The sequence below is a fragment of the Otolemur garnettii genome, unplaced genomic scaffold (assembly GCF_000181295.1).
Source record: "Otolemur garnettii isolate 467f Iridium unplaced genomic scaffold, OtoGar3 scaffold00016, whole genome shotgun sequence".
NCBI classification, from domain to species: Eukaryota; Metazoa; Chordata; class Mammalia; order Primates; family Galagidae; genus Otolemur; species Otolemur garnettii.
Genome location: NW_003852411.1, coordinates 20,431,989 through 20,449,624, shown reverse-complemented (window position 1 = coordinate 20,449,624; position 17,636 = coordinate 20,431,989).

Here is a 17,636-nt window from a genome sequence, read left to right as displayed (position 1 = left end):
AGGAGAACCAAACTCTGTGCCAAACGTACTTGAAGAATGGACTTCAACAATCTCCAACAAACGGTCTGGTGCCTAAATTGACCTCAGTTCTTATGGAAAAACAAACAAACCCAAACAAACAGACCAACTGAAAAAAATAGAAAAACTTGCTTAGTCACCCTGTCTTCCTGGTAGGCTATGCTTCTTGGTTTCAGTTGTGCCCACGAAGTCTGATCCCATTCCAGATAATTTTCGAAGGACAGTCATGTCACAGACAACAATTTCTCCTTCTCCTCCTTCTTGTTTTGCTCTTTCTCCTCCTCCTTCTCTTCCTCTTTCTTCTTCCAAATTAACATATCCAGTAAAAGGATTGAGGTACCTATACCCATTCATGGGGCAGGGGGATATATGTTTCATACACAATTATTTGGAGCTTTTTACGTAATCTGAATATTATGTGGCTAATGAAATAAAAATCCTTCCTAAATCTCATCAAGATGACTTCGTGTGGAGTACTAGGACATTTCCAAAACCACATCAAAAAATACTAATAATAACAACAACATCATCCTGGGGTTTACTGATATGATGACAGAAAACAATGGTCTGTATCAGTAGTTCTCAAACATTTTGGCCTTAGGAACATTTTACAGTCTTAAATATCAAGAACCTTAAAGGACGTTTTTTAAAAAACTGGAGGCTATATCTATTTGATACTTATCATTTAGAAATTAAAATGGAGAAACTTTTAAAACACTTCCATTATCACATGTCATGTAGCCTCTGGAAAACTCTACCGTACTTGGGAGAGAAGAAGAAGAAGGTATTATGTATCAATAAAATAAAAATTTTTAAAAGAATAAGAAAGGCAAATAACATCTTAGTCTTTTTAAGACTAAGTAATCGTGACTCACAGACATCCCATAAGGGTTTCAGAGACTCCAGGGGTCTCTAACCTTACTCTGAGAACTTCTGACCTACATGATACACCCTTTTGGTTAGTAGGAACCCCCTCCCCAGAGCCTGACATCTAAGCTTGGATGTAGTGTGGCCTCAGCACACCACACTAGCCAGGCCTCATCTGCAGCTTTGTGGAATAGTTAGGGAGCTGGGGAATTTCCTTTCGCTTTACTCCTGCAACTGAATCCTGGGGAGTAATGGCACTGCAGGAAGAATTTCCTAAACCGAGTGCTGCCCCTCTAACATACCTCTGCACATGACCAGCCCAGTGCTATCATTTCCTTTAAACTTGCAAAGAGATTTGCATGCATACTGCCTGGATTTTTTTCATTACCAGGAGTAAAGTTTGGCACACATCATCTTATTTCAAACTCTGTTTCTATTTGTATTCTGGGAGTCAGATGGCTGTGTTATCTCTCTCAGCCCAGCTGAATCCTTGGAGGTAGTAAGTTGGACTTGTCACTTCTTTTTGCCCACTGCGTATCTTTTAGCATCATTCAAAAATCTCTCATGAATGGGCCAGAGCACATTCTTTATGTATGAAAGTCTTCACATAATGTTACTCCTGTATAGTGAGATTAATTTTGTAAAGTGAATAATCTTGAGTAGATTTTGTTTCACATCAAAAGACAGATTTGCTATTTTTTTAAAAATGACCTTTTCTATCACAAGTCCAAAACCCCAATAACATAAGGCCATCGACGTGTGTCAGAAATACTTCTACTATTTCATCTTCCTTCACTATAACAGGGAACTTAAAAACCAGCCAATCTGTACAACTCCTTTTTTGCCAGGAACGGAGAGAAATGCTGTATATAGGGAAAGCTATGTTGTATCTTTCCTTCTCTTTTTTTTGTTCCAGCCAAGTATTTAATGCAAGGTCATTGTCATATCTAGTTTCCAGTTTAACTTTGGGGGATCCTACAGTCTCCACTGCCATGTGCTCTGCTCAGGGTCACTATTATTTTCCCTTGATCTGTCAGGGCCTGCTGCATCCTGGGCCTAGGAATATCACACCTGGGGGTACCCGTCCTCCTGAATAGACCTATGAACCATATAACTCCAAACAGCCCAGCTGTAACCAGTTTGGTAGAACTGCTGTGTCTCCTAAGGAAAGCCCTGTTTGGAACGTCTTGAGTATAGATACTCAGGTTGGGGAGGTCTCAGCAGTGAGGAGGGAATTACCCAACAGAGTATAGAAAATTTCCAAGAGGAGGAAAAACCCTGGCCTTGTTTTTATTATAAGCTGAATAACTTATAAACTAAAACTATAAACCTATAAACTATATAAACCTATAAAGTAGGTTGAAAATTAAATTGGGAAATTTAGAAATGGATACATTTTAACAACTAGGAAAAACTAGATGTTGAATCCTCTTTCAACTGTGTCATTCTCAAAACCATCTTACTTTAGCACCTCATAAAATACTGTCCGTGCGCCATGCATATAATTCTTGTTTCTCTAGAAAAATGTATAGCGAACCAAGGATAAGAACAATCTCATGCTGATACCACAACCCTGCAGGAGATCACATGCTTGAGAGATATTTAGAGTGAAAAAAGGTCATTCCTAAGCCATAAGGAGAAAAAGAAAAGAAATTAAGATCCCCAGCGTTAGAGCTATGAAGCTACAAAGGTTATAAAGGTTCTGGATATTAGGACCCTGCCTTTAAAGGGCTTATAACTTTGAATGGAGAAGGAGAATCGCTCTCTCTCTTTCTCACACACACACACACAACACATGTACAGGACAGTAGGTGAATAACCATGAGTTACAAACTGAACACCCAGTGATCACAGCAAAAAGGCTCTCCGTATCTCCAACCATCCAGCTCTCTGGACAGGAACAAAGAGGCAATTGTGTGACCCACTCCGGAAAGCTGGTCGGAGGAGAAATGGCCATATTCACCCACACAGGATGCTATCTCTTATCCTTCACATAGTTGTTGGCAAGACATCTAACTTCCTGGCCAGTGACGTGCAGAATAGTGAAATCAGAAACTGGCAGATACCTTCTCTTTCAAGGAAAATGTGTTCCCAAACCTCTTGGGATTATCCTCAGCTCAGTCCAAGTAGCAGGGATTATGCTGTGGGATGTCACATAGCCAGAGTCAGGAGACCTTAACTTCCTAGATTCTCACACTGAGAAAAATACATAAGGAGTAAGGTGCACATAAAAACAGATATGGTAATACATAGTATTAATTGGCTCTGAGGACTAACTCTGAATAGCTAGAGGACAGAAATTGCCCAAGAAAGATTGTTTAAAAGTATACCCTTATTTGTTATTTGAATTTTGAATCACATGAATGTTTCAGAGACTAAAAAAAAAAAACTTTTAAAAGTTGCCAGAGGGCTAATCTAGGTGATAAACTATCAATAATTGTTCTCCTGACACAAACAGCATAGTCTATGAATGCTAAATGGTTCGGGTAAGCGTCCAGTACAAAGAATACATTTTATCTAAGCGTCCAGTGCAAAGAATAAATTTTATCTCTGTCCCCTGAAACTGTTGCCACTGAAACACTAGCACTGGCAAATAGTAACACATATTTCATGCTCCCGTAACATTTTAATCTTGTCAAGGCACTTTCACTTGTTTGTCCTCTCTCTTTGTGTCTAATTTACCATTGTTCTTCTACCATTAAACAGTGTGGCACACAGCGCCATCCATTTAAAATATGCAGTTTTTTCCCTGGGGCACTGCTGCAAATATTCTTTATTTTATCTACACAGTGCACCTGATTCTTTTTTAAGGCCCTAGCTACATGGGACTAGTCCCTCTGGCATAAAATCCTTGATGTATTATATTTGATAGTGTGAGCCATATTCCCTTTAGTTTTTTAACTTAACATTCCTGATTCTTTGGCCTGTATGGCATGACCCAGTCATCCTTTCTGGACCTATACTGTGCCACTCAAAATGCAGTACCTGCCTAGGTGTGGTGGCTCCTGCCTGTAATCCTAGCACTTTGGGAGGCCAAGGCAAGAGGATCACTTGAGGTCTGGAGTTCAAGACAAGCGTGAGTAACATAGCAAGACCCTATCAAAAAAAAAAAGTAATAATAATAATAATACCTCTACCCCTCTTCATGTTGTTTATTTCAAATGCTGCTATCAAATAAGGGCTGTTTATTAAATGATTGTTAATCTTCCTTTTAAATTACAATAGTTGTTATACATAACTACCATTTAGAGCTTCTGGTAAGCAGGAGATAACACTCTTACCATATTAGGTTGATACAGTCACAGGAATAAACCCAGAATTGTGGTGCTTTATAATTGTGTAACTTTTGTCAAGTCGTTGATCTCTATGGGTCTTGGTTTCCCCATGCTCCATAATGAGGACAAAAGTATCCCTCTCAGTAATAAGATTCTGATAAGGGTTGATACAATAAGCCCTCGGGGTTTTCATTTAGAATCTCTGATCATAGGAGCAAACACACATTTTCATTTGACATTTGGAATTATCATATGCATATTGTGTGCTGGTAAGGAAGGTGTTAGACGAACACTAATTACATTCCTTGTGTCATGCTCAGTGCTGTGAAAGAGCCGCATTTCATCCTTACATCAACTCTACAAAATCAGTGTCATTATCCCTATAATATGAATGAGAAAATTGGATCTCACAAAGGTTAAAGAACACATCCAGGTGTGCCCTAAGTTGGTCTGAACTTAGGTGTTTTCGGGTACAGAGGTGGAGTTGCTGCTGCCATCCTGCTCTGCCTCTCTAATTGTGAGGAATGCCCACTGCATGGTCAATACAGAACCTAAGATTTTGTGTCAACCAATCAGTTAGACCTTGTTAGAATTAAGTCTGAAGTAGAAGTTCCCTCCTTTACCGTCTGAGAGATAAACTGGGCTACAAACCAAAGCCAAGCCTTTTCTTGTTGGGTTTTCCCAGGGTGGGAAATACCAGATGCTTGTTGCAGGCAAAGGCCTCTGTTCTCCCAGCCTGTTAGGCATTCAGGTTTATTGGAATGTGTCATATCTTAGGAATGAAAGGGCAGGGAGGAGCCCCAGGGAGCCAGGTCTTGGTATGATACCAGGGGAGGAGAAAGGTGAGGGAGGGGAGGAAGATAAAGTAGGCCTAAGAACATGGCAAAGTCAGTGAACACGTCTTGCACCAGGCAGCCCTGGAGTTTTGGAGGAGGAGCCCAAATAAAGTAGAGGAAGATAGTGGGGGTAAGGGGATGGAAGGGAATGTGTGTGTGTGTCACATGGCAGGAGGTACTTGGAAGTGTCAAGGGCAGGAGTTCATCATCTTGGAAGTCTGGTTACTTGTGGAAAAGTCCGGTCACATAACAAGATTCAAGGGGGTGGATTCTGTCTGGGGAATGGAGTCTGGCTAGAGTGAACTGGGAAGCCCAGGGATTCTCAGTGGGGCCATATCACGATCTATGGAGAGGGGGGTGAAGTTAAGAATTACACTCAATATTTAAATATTTTCCACATACATACATGTATATTTAAAACAAAACATTCATATGTTCATAATACAAAGTGACAAAGTGAATTCAATCCAAGTCTTTTCAGCTGGGAGGATGAGCAGAAGATGCACATCCAGTGTTAGTTATCTTTTGCCTGTTAGTGATTTTCAAGGAGGGTGTCAAATTTCTAATTTAAACAAAAGAGGGCATCACTTTCAATAGTGAGGAACCATTGGCAAGCTGATGGGAAGCAAGAAGTTCTGGGGGCAGACATTGCTGCCTCTGAGGAGCAAGGAGTTCCCCTGGGGCTTTTCTCCATTTGATTCATTTCAATTTAATAAAAACTCGCTGCAGGACTACTGAGCAATAAATAGGCACATGCTGGGTGCTCTAGACACACAGTGAACGTAACCATTTTCTTCCTCTAAGAAGTCTGTAAACTAATTGGGTAGTAGAGGTAGTTGAACCAATAACCACAATAAAATATAGGGGTAAATACAGGGCACTAAAGAGGGGTCTGTAGCCTGGGGTGGGGAGGAACAGAAGATTTGTCTTAGAAGACCATAAACGAATTTTAAAGTGTACTTGTTACTGGATCTGGTGCAAAGGGACATCCTCTGAGGGCATGATGAACCACAGTGGCTATAAGCTTGGGCTCTCTACTCATGTTGGTTGAGTCCTAGTCCAGATGGTACAATCTTGGTTGAATTACTTCCCCCTCTGAGTCCTAGTCCAGATTAAGTACAATCTTGGGCGAGTTACTTGCCCCTGTAGGCCTCAGTTCCTTCACCTCCACCCTCAATATGGTATTATAGGGTTTCTGAGAGAAGTAAACGAAATAATCATGTAAAACTCTCAATACAAATACATTATTAATTTAAATGTCTTAAAATTAATTTTAAATTCAGTATGACCTGATGAATCTGAAATTGTATCTGGGCGGCCCCTCGTAAGGGCATTTTCTGTGCTTAGAAATTCCCTTCTCATGCTGGTTAGAAGGCTTGATTTCTTCACTTTGCTAAATATTACACAAGAGTCAATGTGAATGATTTATTAAGGACTGACAAATAACTTAGGAATATGGCAGTGTTGGGTTTAAAAAGGAGTTAGTTCATGGTTAATATAAAGGTATCTCAGCCAGACCCAACCATGGTTTTCATTCATTCAGTCATTCATTCATTGATCCAATATTTTAGTTCCTAATACATACCAAGTACTACCCTTTGTGGTTAGCTTACAAAGATGATTTGTTCACAGTATTGTCCCATAAGAAGTCACAATCTAATAAGAGAGAGATGGCTGATGCATTACAACACCATATGACAGGTGTGATAGCAAAGGTATGTGCAAAACGCTTTGAGGGATTTTTCCCAAGTGCTGTAATACTAACACCGACAGCACATCGGGGAAGGTTTCATTAAGGAGGTAACCTTCTAATTAGGCCTTAAACAAGAGCTTCTCAAGAAGGTGCCAGTGGGATGGAATAATTCCAGGAACAGGAGGTTACTTATTTAGAAACCCAAAGTGTCTATCAGAAATGGTATATTCGGGGCAAAAGGCATAGAAAGATTATGTGAGATGAATAGAGGATTAGTTAGAAAAAGTAGGTTAGTACCTATATGACACTATATGGCTGCGTAATATTTATTCTATAGGCTGGAGAGAACTAGAGGCATGATTGGAACTGGATCTAAGAAAGAACGAACACTGGGAATTGGGGTTAGGCAAAAAGAGATCAGTTAGGCTTTTGCAATAATCTAGGCAAGGCTGGCAATCTTGGTAATTTCCAGGGCATAAACAGTCCGGCCCAGGGGTCCTCAAACTTATTAAACAGGGGGCCAGTTCACTGTCCCTCAGATCATTGGAGGGCCGGACTGCGGGCCCCAGGACAAGTCGGCTGCTATGCAGGACTGGCAGCGGCAGCAAAAACACCCGACAGGCTGGATAAATGTCCCAGGCGGGCCGCAGTTTGAGGATGCCTGGTCTGGCCTTATGCAGAGAGATCTAGACTGGAGGTTTGTTTCTAGAACTCACTAGCTTAAAGATGATATTTAAGGCTACACACACCAAGAGATGCCTCAGAGAGAGGGTATAGTGTGAGAAGAGAGGGGTGCGAGGGGGCAGGTCTGGAGAACACCAGCACATAAAGGACAATGTAAGAAAGATAAGGCAGCAATTTCAACTAAGAAGAAACCAGAAGGTGTTGTCCCAGAAACCAAGGACTAGAAGAGTTTTAGGAAATAGGAAGTTATCGGTGGTGTCAAGTGCCATAACTTGTGTAGGAATTCCTAATTCCTAATTCAGACAGGAAAGGAGTAAAAAGAAGTCATCAGATCCTGTAATTAACAGATTAGGAGTAACTTTAGTAAAACTATTAGGAGCTCAGGCTGGATTACCACGAGTTACAGAAAGAAGCTTGGTGCTAAGGAGGAGAGACAAGAACAAAGAAAGAAATCTTTGAAAGGAGAAGAGACAGAGGCTGATTTGAAGCCAAGCCTGTGGACACCTAAGCACTCTACTGCTTTGTTTCGGTGAGTTGTTTATTTAATTTTTAAAAGTTTGTTAAATTTCTTATGGTTTAAGAATCTCCTTGATAGCTTTTAAAAATGTACATCCTGCATAATTCAAGTTTAAGAATCTCCTTGACAGCTTTTAAAAATGTGCATTCATTAGAATGACCTGATCCCTCTCTCTTCACTCCACACTGGCTCTTCTCCCTGCCCTCAGCACACCCACACCAGAGGCTGCAGGGACCGGCAGAGGAGAGAAGCGGAGCCTGCTCCCTAGCTTGGCATCCTTCCAGGATTCTCCCTCTGCCTGCTCCAGTCCTCCTCACACATCAGCTTCCCTCCTTCCTGACCCACTTGGCTTTACAACTTGGCTCCCACGTCTAGTATCTCTGGAGCCTCAAACTGTTTACTGTGAGCCTGGTAACAAGGCCTCCTCAGGCTGCAGACCAGGCTTGAGATGCTACAGCCACAGCTCTGGCTCTAGCCCTGGCCCTGCCACCCATTCACTTGTTGCACGTACATTTGTTTAATCCCCACTACGAGTTGGAGACTATTACAGGTGCTGGAAGAAGAAGGAAACCAAAGTCCCTTCCCTTAATTGAATTTACATTGAGTAGGAGAGATAAATAGTAAACAAATGGTGGGCAAGGACTTCAGATGCCCTCCCTGCTGGGGACAGAAAGTGACTCACATACTGAACCTTAGTAGCTGCTCTCCCACCAGGGTTTTGGGTTTTGATGTGGCCCCTAAAAGGGGCAAGACTTCACTAGCACCGTAACTTTTCCCCAGGCACTCAGACTCCAAATGGCCCTGGCAACCAATAATAATTGGCACATCTATCAGCGAAATCAGATTCTTATTCTTTTCTGACTGATGGAAGATTATGACCTAGTCTTGTTTGCTCCCATATCCCTTCTCCCCGCTGTCATTCCACACACTCATCCTGCATTCATTCCCAAAGTGCGATGCTTTTTAGTTAATTACCATATATTACCCAATCCAAGATAGGGTCAATCAATCAAAAGATATACCACTATTTTATATTCAAATAAAGAAAAAATATTCCCAATACAAGAAACTTAATAAGAGGCCTCTACATAAAGCTAAAATACCAAATGGCTACACACCTTAAAACAAAAGTAAATAAGAAATAAATTCATAGCACAAAGTAGGACAGTAAACAAGAAAAAAAAAATCTTGCATGTCTCAGTCTTGGCACCAGTGGAGCGAGGGAGAAGAACATCTCGCCTGGGAATTTAAACTGTAATGTTTAAATTGGATGGTGTAAGTTCACACCACTAATGTGGTTCAAATATCCTCAGTCTCTGAATTTAATTTGAAATGGTCTCAGGGTGAGCAGCAGAAGCAAAAGCAAATCTCCAGAGCCAAGTTTTATGATGACCAAATGACATCCGGCTTATTCTAGCAATAATCAAAACTGACCATTTCTAACACAACCAAAAGATGCCAGCCATCTGGTAGACTTCACTGTGTAGGCATTTGGACCATAGCCTCGCTTCTGTGAGATTAAATTATAAGGACAACACTTTATCTATTGTGACGACTCTGAATTACAGATGGAGAAGTGAAGGTTATATATCAAACTAACCATGGCCCTGATTTTTTCATTTAGCTCTTCTCTTTCCCTGGAAGATCAGAACTTCACCACGTCTCACACTGTAGGTTCATCCTTCTTAAACAGTATCATGTTGGCATCTATAGATACGAGCCATCAGTCTTCATTATTGACAAGAAACTCCCTAGAGCTACTGGACTAATTCTGGGCTCCGTGATTAGGAAGTACAGATGCTGGTAAAAGTTTTAAAAGGAAACATGAAAATCTTAGTAAAACAAGAACTTGAGAGGAAAGGAAGATGCTAGGGTTTTCTATCTAGAAGTAACACCAGAGGCCATGGAGTCTATTTCCTCAGGCTTGTGGCGGGACTGCGATCCTTTTGCACAATTCAAGTTTAAATGTCAACTCCTCAGAGACGCCCTCTTCAAGGGTCTCCTTTCTAATAGCCCACCCACATCCCAAGAAGCTTGCTCCTGCCTTCTGCTTCTTTTAGTTAGAGCATTTATCACTGAAACTGCCAAAAATTATTAGCTAATTGTTAACTTGGTATTTTTTTTCTTTCTTCCACTAGAAAAAAAAGGAACCTTGTTCAGCTCTGTACCCTCAGAGCTAGCGCAGTACCTGACCCCAAGTAGAAACTCCAAACTTTTTGTTGAATGAGTGAACAGTAAATGAATTAATGAAGAAAATATAAGTACAAGAGCCTTAATTATTTCAATTTCAGACAATTTCATGATCTCAGGTCTTTCACATTTTTCTCTGGGGAGCTAGCTGCCCATGCATCCCTGCCACATCCCTCAGCATAGTGTCTGCGGTATACAAGGCTCTCGGTAAATGTGTACTGATAAGAGAATGGAACGTAACATACAGTCTTTATGATAAGCTTTTTTAATTCTCTGGAAAGTGATAAGGCTTATCTTTAGGGGACAGTAATGTAAGCAATGATATTAACCAAAAAAGGATGAAAAATAGAAATAGTATTTATTTATTTAGGACAGGGGCTTGCTTTGTCCCCTGACTAGAATGACATAGCCTTAGCCTAGCTCACAGGAACCCCAAACCCCCGGCCTCAAGTGATCCTCCTGCCTCAACTTCCTGAGTAGCTGGGACTACAGGCCTGTGCCACCAAGCCTGGCTAATTTTTCCTATTTTTAGTATACTCAGGGTCTCACTTTTAGCTCTGGGCTGGTCTCAAACTCCTGAGCTCAAGGGATCCTCCTGCCTCAGCCTTCCAGAGGGCTAGGCTAGGTGTGAGCCACCATGTCTGACTAGAAATAGATTTTAGACCATATGAAAAATTGAAAGAGATGAGAAAATTAACGTTTTAAAAATGAAAAGTGGAGGGTGGCCCCTGTGGCCCAGCAGGTAGGGCACCGGCCCCGCCCCATATACTAAGGGTGGCGGGTTCAAACCCAGCCCCAGCCAAACTGCAACAAAAAAATAGCCAGGCCTTGTAGCGGGCGCCTGTGGTCCCAGCTACTCAGGAGGCTGAGGCAAGAGAATTGCCTAAGCCCAAGAGCTGGAGGTTGCTGTGAGCTCTGATGCCACAGCACTCTACCGAGGGCAACAAAGTGAGACTCTGTCTCTAAAAACATAAAAATAAAAATTAAAAAAATGAAATGCGGAAAATCATCAAGACTGAGAAAGGAAGACAGGAGGACTTTACAGAAGGAGAGACTCAAGATACCATGTGTGTTCCTCTCATCTCCTTTGCTGAATAACCAGGGAAGGTCATAAACTCTTCCTCTAGGATGATTTTGGTGGTGCCTGTGGATCTACCTGGGGAAGGAGGAGTAAACCAAGTGGCCTTTCCTGTGTCTTCTAGCCTTACAATACTCTGCATTTGGACCCTGGAAAACTACTTGAACATTCAGCCAGGTATCTGCTAAGTGCTAGGAGATAGTTAGAATCCTTCTGGTTGCAAATGAATCTCAATTCAAACCTTAATACCTTAAGAAAAAATACAAATGAACTTGAAGCATCCTGGTTTTATCTTAGAGCAACTAAGCTACATGAAGGGCAGACATACATTAGAGCTCAGAAACCTTATAGAGTGAGGATCCTATCTCTACCTTTTTTTCTCTGCTGTCCCTAGGTGTTGTTTTTTTCTTTCTCTTTTTGCAGACCATTTCTTCATGGTGAAAAACCTGCCTATGGGCATCTCCCATGCTTTACACCTTGTAGTTTTGGCCACTTATGATCCTAAGCCCCAAAGATCTAGGAGAAGGTTCCTGGCCCAACTTGGAAATGTATTCTATCATCAAGGAATCAGATATTACCATTCAGATGGAATTACATAAAAACTTCATAGGAGCCGGGCTCTGTTTCTCATGCCTGTAATCCTAGCACTCTGGTAGACTGAGGCAGGTGGATTGCTTGAGATCATGAGTTTGAGACCAGCCTGAGCAAGAGTAAAACCTCATCTCTACTAAAAATAGAAAAACTAGCTGGCCATTGTGGTGGGTCCCTACAACTAGAAGGAGGCTATTCCCAGCTCCTTGGGAGGCTGAGGCAAGAGGATGGCTTGAGCGCAAGAGTTTGAGGTTGCTGTGAGCTATGATGACATAGCACTCTACTCAGAGTGACAGAATGAGACTCTGTCTCAAAAAAAAAAAATACATACACACACACATAAAAAGAACTCCGTAGGGAGAAAGTGGTGGTGAGAAACAGAGACAGTTTTTTCAGTAAGTGGATAGCGCTAAGCAGGTAATACCACGCATCTTCATTATGGCCTGACAGGAGGTTGGACACTGGTGAGACAAAGCTAATTAACACTTCCCATCTATAAAATCAAGGTGTCATCAACGGCTGCACTACACAAATATGCTGCTGATGAGTCAGGAAATCTGAAAGACATGCTACCTTTAAGAGCAGCTGAGATTGGCATCTGTCTCTGAGAAGACTGCCTTCTTTTGTAAAAGGTACATCCCGTCTCTCCAGTTCAGAAGCTCAGCCTGTCACTCGGGGTTAGTGATGACTGCAGAGTTGAAGGTGATAGCTGAGGAACCGGTTTGTCAAGTCTCTGGAGTAAGGAAAAGAGGTCAGCATGATATTATTGGAGACCAGCAGGAAGAGTGAGAAATAAGAGGAGTAGGTAGAGAGAAGGGGAGAAGAAAGGAAAGAGAGAAAAGAAGAGAAGAATGTTTTGTTTTTGTATGTTTGTTTGTTTGTTTGTTTTGAAACAGAGTCTCATGATGTCACCCTCAGTAGAGTGCCTCACAGCAACCTCAAACTCTTAGGCTTAAGCAATTCTCTTGCCTCAGAAACCCAGTAGCTGGGACTACAGGCACCCACCACAACACCCGGCTAGCTTTTTGTTGCAGTTGTCATTTGTCATTGTTGTTTAGCTGACCCGGGCCAGGTTCGAACCTGCCAGCCTTGGTTTATGTGGCTGGCTCCATAACCACTGTGCTACAGGTGCCGAGCCAGGAGAAGAAGAATGTTAATGTGAAATTAACTCCAATCCTCCTTTCCTCATAGTTTTCCACATCCTCCTCCACTCAGGAATGAGAAAGATGGGCTATACCATAAGATACTGAAAGGAGCAAAGATGTTGGATCTGAAATTGTCTGGCTGCAGATTGTTCCTTTAGCTTCATGGCAGCCTGGTGGGCTCCCCTCACTCTTCCCCTAGAATAGTGTCTGGTAGAAAGTGGGTATAAGATTGAAGGAACTACTCATGCCCCAGCTTTGTTCCCTTGGCAGTGGACCCTCAAGTATTGCATTTGGGGTCTCATTACTTACACCCTCCCAAGGAGGAGCTGGTATGTTTGGAGAAACAATGGGGTTGGCTCATAGTCACATAGCTAGGCTTTCCAGAGATTCTCTAAAGGACTGACATTTCTTTTCGAGATATTTCTGTTTTCACTGCTTAAAAAAATCAGTCATTCTTTCCAGATGGCTGGAAATAAACATTTTCACTTTTCTCTTCAGAAAATGGCCACAGTCCAATAACCTCCCAGATAGGCCTATAACAACAGTTCAAGCTAGAGTCTGCCTGGTCATTTGCTAGTCAAATGGGGAAAGAAGAGGAAGTGATGAATTGGTGACAAATTGACTCAGCCAGGTGGCCCAAGTTAGGAGCCATCTCTCCTCTCCCTGGAAGAGAAGGAGAATGGCTGCCCAGAATTGGAGGACTTCAGGAGAACGAATGTTTTAGTATCATCTAAAACTCAAAGGACTCATGTGGTGAGAGCCGCGGGGGAGATGGAGGTGTTCAGAGAGAGGAAGATGTTGAGCAGCCACGTTGAAGTCATACCAGTGAGATCCTCCATTAGGCTTGAAAGGAGAAACCACGACTTAAACCCGTTTCTGTCTCTAGCGACCATGGCGCCTGGCACATAGCACGGTTTACTAAGCTTTAGTTGCCGGAATGAATAAAAGTAATATTTCATATTTGTGAGTGTATCTCAGGGCCTGTGCACAATCCAGGGATACATAAAGGCACATAAAGATGTGCCTTCTAGGAATGAGAGAAATTCTTATTTTTACTTATTTTCTAACTATCCTTCATGGAACACTGATTTGATTTTTCTGAACTCTTCCTCTTGTTAACTGGGAATTTGATTTCAAAAAACTGCCTTCAAGTGAGATAAAGGAAATGAGTTTTCTCTCTCATAGTCCTCTAAAGGAAGAGCAATTCATGCTGGGATCCAGTCACTGAGCTTAGAACAGGGATTCTTGTAGATGCCAAGCAGAGCCCAGAATTGAGACAAAGGAAAATGCCTTTCACTGCTATCTTTATTAAGAAACCATGCAACTGCCTCGGAAAGGCAAAAAGCCAGAAGTCCAGTTGGTATAGAATTTTCTGTGTATTCTTTCCAATTTATAATCCCCTTAGACCTTCTATGATTGAAATCTGGGGGGTTTCATAAGTGAGAGCTCTTGTTTGTTAACAGCAATGAAAATGGCTGGAGTATACTGGCTTAAAATTAAAAAACAATAAGGAAAAGACAAGCAATGAGAATTAGGGTAACAAGCATTTACAGCTTAGTGGCCGAGAGCAGGGTCTCTGGGGAGGCCTGACTGGTCTGCCTACCTGATTGTTACCATATGGCTTTGGGCAAGGCTATCATGGGACCAAGATGCATTATGTCAAGGGAAGTGCTTAAAATATACCTGGCATGTAAGGGCTCAATAAATATTAAATAATTTTACTATTATTATTTTTTGAGTTTTTTTCTAAATCATAACTCTAGTAAGTCCTACTTAAAATACATCAATGGCTCCTTGCTTTGCCCCTGGATAAACTATTCTTTAGCATGGCTCACGGGGCATTTTAGGGCGGGCCTCTGCTTACTCATCCCCTATCCCCTGCCATTCCTCGCTGATCAGACTCTACACTCCAGCTTTGCTTAAAACTGTTAGAATTCCCTCTTACGTCTCTGTATATTCTCCCTTCTGCTTGAAATATCCTTTCCTTACTTGCCTGGCTGATGTGCATCTGTTGCTAAACTAGCCCAGGTATCACTTTCTCCAGGGAGCTCCCCAACCAGATCAGCTGGTCGTAGTGACTTCCACGAGCTCTTCCCCGTCCCCAGCTGTGTCATGTTTCTTAGCATACTCTGCTGACATGCTTTTCTTCTCTTTCTCTTCCATGGACTATGTGTTCCTGTGGGAGAAGATATGTCATCTTTTCCTCCAGTGTATCCCCAGCCTGTGTGGGGGCTTCAAAAAATACCCAGAACCTTTTAAATAACTTAACATGAGAAGGCTTAAAAATGAAGCATCCTACAAGCATCAGCAAAGGTTAAGAAATGAAACCCAAATGCAAGAGAAATGAATACAGAAAAATCTGCAATTGCCCCACCTCTCATCTCACCCCTACACCCTCACATCTGAGGCCTAGGATTCACTCCCTTTGTATTTTCCATTTCCAAGTTCCCTTAAGAGCATCTCAGGCGTCATCGTCTCCAGTGACCGAGGTCTTTGAGGCTGTTACCTAATCCTGCTTTATTTCCTGTGAGCAAACACAGCACTGACTCTGATCCTCAACAGGAAATTCTGAGCATTCACCATCTCATGTCCTTTTAAGCTGATTATGGTTCTCAAAGCTAAGGGATCTGAGGCTCTCCATAATCTAGGAAATACAAAGCCTATCTATTGAATTGGCCTAACACTGGATTAATTAATAAAAGCCAATTGTCTTTACCTTTTCTAAGAGTCTTAGAGGGCCGCAGTTAATTTCTTTATATACCCCCCGTGGATGGAAACACCATTCTGGTGCACATTGATTCAGAAAGTGATAGCTCAAGGTCATTTAGCAGATCAGTGACAACCAGGAGGTCAGATTCCAGCTCCAACCAGCAGGGTCAGGCAGGCTCTTTTTCCCTTTGGCATTTTTCATTGTGGACACAGAGCTATGGAATTAAAAGTGGAGAGGAGGCCAGCTAAAGAGAAAATCACATATTTGAATGAGATTTTAAAATGAAACAAATGATAAATAGCAGCAATCTGGAAGGCACTAAAAAGCAAATGCCCCAAGTTACCCAAGGGAATTACCCTGTGTTTCTTTCTTTGGCATGAAATTCTCCCCCCACCCACCCACAAGAAACCAGAATGAAGATTCGGAGAGGAAGAAGAAGGTTTCTGAAGAGTTGTGCACTCTTTTGTCATTCTGTGAGTATTTTTTTTTTTTTTGAGACAGAGCCTCAAGCTGTCCCCCTGGGTAGAGTGCCGTGGCATCCACGCTCACAGCAACCTCCAACTCCTGGGCTCAAGCAAGTCTCCTGCCTCAGCCTCCCAAGTAGCTGGGACCACAGGCACCCGCCACAACACCTGGCAATTTTTTGGTTGCAGCCATCATTCTTGTTTGGCGGCCCCGGGCTGGATTTGAACCCTCCACCGTAGGTGTATGTGGCTGGCGCCTTAGCCACTTGAGCCACAGGCGCTAAGCCTCATTCTGTATTTTATTTTGAGATGAATTGGTCATAAGTTTTTGAAATACCTTTCTTAGAATGTTTGATCACAGCAAGTGAAAGAGACTTCCGAATATTTCAATCTCGAGTGGGAATAGCCTAAAAGCTATTCACTTATCTTAGGAGTATGCAAAAGAGTGGTCAGAGACCTTCTGAAACTTGAAGTTTCTTCTAGTTCAAAATCGTATAACATCTACCTCTATAGCTCTTATACCTATCTGCAAGTTTCTGAAAAACTATGAATGTATGACACATTCAATGAAGGACTCTTGCTCTCATTTTTATTATTACTTTGTTTTTGTAGGTTTTTTTTTTTTTCCAGGACTGGGTTTGAACCCATCACCTCTGGTATATGGGGCCGGCGCCCCACTCATTTGAGTCACAGGCACCACCCAATCTTGCTCTCATTTTTATTTCTCAAGGAAAGTACCCTGATTTGTAGCATTTGCCAATTTCCATGGTGTAAATACTTCCAGCACAGCCAATTTCAAGCTACCAATGACTTAACAACCAGCTCACAAAATTTCTGAAAATGTGACAATCACTCTCATGGCCAGTCAACTCCAGCACACCACAGCTTGGCTATCTTTTCACTCAAAGTCATGACAGTAGTGAGTGTTTCTAATGCATTTAGCAATCAAAGGGGACTACTAGATAAACTAGAGTTGGCCTAAGAACAGAAATTCTGCAGTGTGATAATGCCTCCTTGCCAGAAAGGCACATAGCTGACATCCTGTGGGAACTGCCCATAGCTATACTCTTTTCTATCTCTAACCTAGGGAGGAAAGCCAAAGAAGAATGGACCCCTTTCTTCATGCTGCCCTTCTTTCTCTAAGCAAAGGAGAAGAAAACCTCAGAATACGTGAACCATCTCCAACAGAGCAGAGGGGTGTATGAACAATGAAACCCCCTAATTCAAGTTTGAATGTGTTCAAGTTACCAATTTGAGATATCTTTGCAATGTGGGGATTAGATCAAGGGGGTTATTTCTAATCACTGTACCTGAACACTTATTTATGATATACCATAAACACACTGTGTGTGTGTTTGACAATAAATATTTTGTTCACTAAGTAGATCATGATTTCCATTCTCCCACAATTTATATCATTCACATAGTTTTTGTTAAAAGTTTCTTTGTTTCTCATGCTACTAAAGTAGCAGAGTTTCCTGCTCAGAAGTGCTTGGGTTGTGTTTTCTGTAACAGTGTGTTCTTTAGAGATACACATTTTCAGCCCCGAATAACTCCTCTTTGTATTA